Consider the following 6000-nt stretch of genomic DNA (forward strand, 5'->3'; position numbering starts at 1 on the left):
TAATGGAACACAAGGGGGTGATTTAAATTTTTATATTTTTAAAAATTATTTTTTTTTTTGCATGCTTCAATACACTGTGTTCCAAATTATTATGCAAATAATATTTTCTCAGATTTTCCCAAATTACCTAGATGAATTCCAGTCATTGTCATTTTCCAGTCAAATAACTATTAGAGTACAATTGAAAGGTTTTTGTATAAACTGCCTATGATAACAGTATATGTTTAAAAAAATAAAAAACTCAAACTGCACTCAAAATGCATGTTCCAAATTATTATGCACAGCAGAGTTTTCAACCTTTTCGTTTTAATAAAGAACAAAAAAATGGTCATTTTTGAAATTAGAAGCATTAGCAGGTTATTACAAACTGAAATCAAACAGTTTTCAACTCAAAACTTTATTCTAGGTGATGTTACATTTGCACATAGGACCCCTTGTTTGAAAGGAGCTTCTGAACTCTCTCGTCCATTGAATTTGTCAGGTTTTGGATGGTTTCTGCTTTAATTGTTTTGCATGAGGACAGAATACCCTCCCAGAGCTGTTGCTTAGATGTGAACTGCCTCCCGCCATCATAGACACTCCTTTTGATGATGCTCCAGAGGTTCTCAATGGGGTTGAGGTCAGGGGAGCATGGGGGCCACACCACAAGTTTGTCCCCTTTCATGCCCATAGCAGCCAGAGATGCAGATGTGTTATGTGCAGCATGAGATGGGGCATTATCATGCATGAAATGATCTCGATGGTCCGGATGGATGGAGTGGAGGATGGCTGGTTGATGGACACCCCATGCAAACACGGCTACGACGCTAACAAGGAGGAGGTGAAGTAATGTTTTGGGCTGGAATCATGGGGAGAGAGATTGTCAGCCCTTTTAGGATCCCTGAAGGGGTATAGATGAACTCCATAATGTATGTTGAGTTTCTCAAACAGCACTTCCTTCCATGGTTCAAGAAGAAGAACCGTGCATGCCGCAGCAAGATCATTTTCATGCATGATAATGCCCCGTCTCATGCTGCACATAACACATCTGCATCTCTGGCTGCTATGGGCATAAAAGGGGACAAATTTATGGTGTGGCACCCATGCTCCCCTGACCTCAACCCCATTGAGAACCTCTGGAGCATCATCAAAAGGAGTGGCTATGATGGCGGGAGGCAGTTCACATCTAAGCAACAGCTCTGGGAGGGTATTCTGTCCTCATGCAAAACAATTAAAGCAGAAACCATCCAAAACCTGACAAATTCAATGGACGAGAGAGTTCATAAGCTCCTTTCAAACAAGGGGTCCTATGTGCAAATGTAACATCACCTAGAATAAATTTTGAGTTGAAAACTGTTTGATTTCAGTTTGTAATAACCTGCTAATGCTTATAATTTCAAAAATGACCATTTTTTGTTCTTTATTAAAATGAAAAGGTTGAAAACTCTGCTGTGCATAATAATTTGGAACATGTATTTTGAGTGCAGTTTGACTTTTTTATTTTTTTTAAAATATACTGTTATCATAGGCAGTTTGTACAAAAACCTTTCAATTGTACTCTAATAGTTATTTGACTGGAAAATTACAATGACTGCAATTCATATAGGTAATTTGGGAAAATCTGAGAAAATATTATTTGCATAATAATTTGGAACACAGTGTAGTCTCCATAGGAGACTAGAAGCAGCAGCTGTCCGATCGCCTCTGCTACATAGAGGCGATGAGCTGATCACCTCTATGTAGTAGAAATGCTCACTCTTTATAAGCATCGACCACTGGGTGGTGCTCATAGCAAACAAGACATGACAACCACAGGGGTCTGCTGCAGACCCCGGGTTGTCATGCCAACCCATCGGTGACCCGCGATGACGTGGCAGGGTCACCGCTGGGTGGGGCCTAGGAAGCGCGAGTTAAATGCTGCTGTCAAACAGCCGCGGGTGGATCGCGATTCCACCCGCGGCTGTTGCGAGCACATGTCAGCTGAGATGTGCTGGGTTCAGCATTGCCTCGGTGCCGGAGCCCCCGCTAAACCGGCCTTTCCAACGTGGTCCTTACTATTACTGACCACGTCGGAAAGGGGTTAAAGTTTAAAAAAAAAATGGCGTGGACTCCCGCGTCATTTTTATAACCGGCAGAGGGAAAGCCAGCTGGGGAAGTGGCCATTAGCCAGCAATGTTCCCTGGCTATTAATATCAGCCTACAGCTGTTTGTTTAGCCTCTGAAGGCTAGATTACAGGGCGCTTAGCCTCCGCTCCTTCCACTGTCCTGTAGCAGTGGGGTTGGGGTTCACGTCAGCCTTGTATTGGCGGCTGACGTGAAGCCCAGGTTAGTAATGGAGGGCGTCTATAAGATGTCTCTATTACTAACCGTGTAGTAAAGCTATTGCTGCCTTTTCAATAAATACACGGCCAGAATAAAGTATTTTAACTAAATAAAAAACACACGGTTTAAAAAAAAAATTATTATACGCCTCCTCCCCAAATCCCTCGATCTTCTGAAAAAAAGCAAACAACCATATTCCTCACCTGTCCGCCGTCATGATGCAGTCCATGATTACCGCCAACAATTGTCCCTCAGCGATCCGGGTCACTTCTACAGCAGTGACATAAGCAATCACTGATATCACTGCAGCAGTGTATACTGACAGGAGTGTAAAATCACTCCTGTCAGTATGCATGCTGCTGCAGAAGGTCACTGGGGTTCATCAGCTGATCAGCCCCGGTGAGCTCACCACCATGGGAACATTCTTCAGAATGTTCCCACAGCGAAATCACGTGAGCGATCAGCTAATCGCTCACGTGACCGCAGTTCCTGGCAGCAGAATTTCCCCGCCTAGACTTGCATTAGATAGGTAAAAAAACGGATATGCGATTTTGGCACGTTAACGCAGCGCAAACTCATCAAAACGCATGTATTCCGCACCTAAGTATGTCAATACCTGGAAATTTGAAAAAGAAAGCTGCTTTATTTAAAGCATAACACGACAAACAGACAAAAAACGCAGCGTAAAAAACGCATGTTAAAAGCACTCAAACGCAATCACAAAACGCAAGTAACCTAATTTATAAAATAAATATAAAGTCATTTCTCGATCTCCTCCATTAAAGGAATCCGCGGTAATCATACTGCACTCGGATGACATATGGGTGCAGTACTATGTTTCACACTCACCCATAGACTTGTGTGGGTGAGTACAATCCGATTCTTGCAGCATACTTGTGATTATTTTCTCATGCCAGATCAGCATGAGAAAATAATTGCAGATCTGAGCTGCCCTATAGCCTATCACTGGTCCAAGTGCAATGTTTTATTGCACAGCACTTAGCCGTGTTATACACTCGTGTGAGCGAGCCCTAAGTCTGTCGCTCTGCTCCGCCACACTCATACAGAATTCACACTGCTAGGTGCTATAATTGCATTGTACAGGTCGTTACATAATTGGGGATATAAATTAGACTGCTTTTTTATTACATTTATTTACTAAATATGTATTTGTTTAAATAATATATTGTCAGGGATTCCACACGATCCCGATTACTCACAGAGACCACCCACTGTGAGTTCTGAAGCGAACAGCTCTCTGCTGTCCCAATCGTGCAATTGTCCAGACGATCAACTGAGGGGACCACAGACTGTTCTCACTTATTAGTTACTAGAAAGATAACATTGAACGCATGGCATACACACCTCCTTCCAACACTTGGAATGTACAGCTCCGGCAAAAATTAAGAGACCACTGCAACATTTTCATTTTCTCAGATTTTTCTCTTTATAGGTATATTTTTGAGTAAAATGTACATTGTTTTATTCTATAAACTACTGACAACATGTCTCTGAAATTCATAGCTAAAAATTTTGTATTTATTTGCAGCAAATGAGAAATCGTCAAAATAATAAAAAAGAAACAGTGCTTTCAGACCTCAAATAATGCAAAGAAAACAAGTTTTTATCCATTTAGAAACAACAATACTCATGTTTTAACTCAGGAACAGTTCAGAAATCAATATTTGGTGGAATAACAGTGATTTTTAATCACAGCTTTCATGCGTCTTGGCTGCTTTCCACCAGTCTTTCACAATGCTATTGGGTGAACTTATGCCACTCCTGGCACATAAATTTAAGCAGTTCTTCTTTGTTTGATGGCTGGTGACTATCCATCTTCCTCTTGATTACATTCCAGAGGTTTTCAATGGGGTTCAGGTCTGGAGATTGGGATGTCTATGATAGGGTCTTGATGTGGTGCTCCTTTATCCAGACATTGACCTAGCTGTGTGGCATGGGGCATTGTCCTGCTGGAAAAAACAGTCCTCAGAGTTAGGGAACATTGGCTGAGCAGAAGAAAGCAAGTGTTTTTCAAGGATAACCTTGTATGCAGCTTGATTCATACTTCCTTCGCAAAGATTAACCTGCCCAATTCCAGCCTTGCTGAAGCATCCCCAGATCATCACCGATCCTCCACCAAATTTCACAGTGGGTGCCAGACACTGTGGCTTGTATGCCTCTCCAGGTCTCCGTCTAACCATTAGACGACCAGGTGTTGGGCAAAGCTGAAAATTAGACTCATCAGACAAGATTACCTCACTCCAGTCTTCTATGGTCCAATCCTTATGGTCTTTGGCAAACTTCAGCCTGGCTCTCCTCTGCTTCTCATTAATGAAAGGCTTTTTTTGCTAGATTTACATGACTTGAGGTCTGCCTCTAAAAGCCTGTTACACACTGTTCTTGCCTTGCACTTCACCCCAGCTGCCATTTGTTTTGTAGGTCACTTGATGTCATCCTGCTGAGTGACATTTGAATAAGATGACGGTCATCCCGGTCAGTGGAGAGTCGCTTTCGCCCTCTGCCGGTCTGTAGCTTTGTTGTCCCCAATGTCTGCTGCTTGACCTTGTTGTAATGGACTGCCATCTTCGAAATTTTAAGGATGGAGGCAACATGACGCTCACTGTATCCCTCTGCTAGTAAAGCCAGAATTGAGACCTTCTTTTCCTTACTCAAGACTTTTCTTTTCAACTCCTTTGGCATGGTTAAAAGTTATTTTTTCATTCAAATTACTTTTGGGCTTTTCCTAGCACTTGTTTTGCCATCCAGCTTGTCCTATTGCAAGAGGATTGTGAAGACCACAGCAATGTTTTTTATACTTTCCCTCGTAAGATTTGGTTCAGGTGATCATCTAATCAGAAGCACATTAAGTAGAATGAGGTGTACTTTGGTTGGAATTAAACTGAAACTGGAATGGAATGGCTGTCAGACATGTAGAGATGGTGATTTTTAGAAAACTGTGCAGTGGTCTCTTAATTTTTGCCAGAGCTGTATATTTATGTGTATATATATATATATATATATATATATATATATATATATATATATATATATATATATTATATTATATTATAAAAATATATATTAAAGACAGCACCATTTAATCTTACTCACTAGTGGGTGCCAAGCTTCCAAACAGTCTGTCCAAACTGCTGCATATCAATAGAAAGAATATCAAGAGGCAGCACTCCAAAAATATTATAGAAAAATGGACTTTAATGAGCCCAAAGGCGACGTTTCGGTTCACAGAACCTTTCTCAAGCAGAGTTCAAGTGCATATAGTGCAATATATATAGTTACAAACAGTGATTCCATAATTATAATTAATTTATACAAAAACATGATTACATAAGAAAAGTGCAGTAGTGCATATCACAAAATATTATTCAATTTCATAGTGATAAAATTTTTTAACAGATATATTATCATCAATTACAGTATCTATGATTCTCATAAAGTGATAAGTGCTTTGATTAGTATTGATCAGTGCCAGGTGTACATTATAAATCATAATATATTTGAGGTTGCGACTCACACTGCAGCAATCATGCATGACCACGTTTCCTACTTCCTCCACGCTGTCCTCGGCGTCTCAAAATCCCAACTTCGCATGTTTCCCAGGAAATCCCCATTATCTCGTCACATGATTGGGGCAAACCTGGTCCGCCCGCTTCGTGACGTCACCGGGCATGCGCATTACAC

This window comes from Phyllobates terribilis, unplaced genomic scaffold, assembly GCF_046119375.1.
Source record: "Phyllobates terribilis strain yellow unplaced genomic scaffold, ASM4611937v1 Scaffold_11__3_contigs__length_659146591, whole genome shotgun sequence".
NCBI classification, from domain to species: domain Eukaryota; kingdom Metazoa; phylum Chordata; class Amphibia; order Anura; family Dendrobatidae; genus Phyllobates; species Phyllobates terribilis.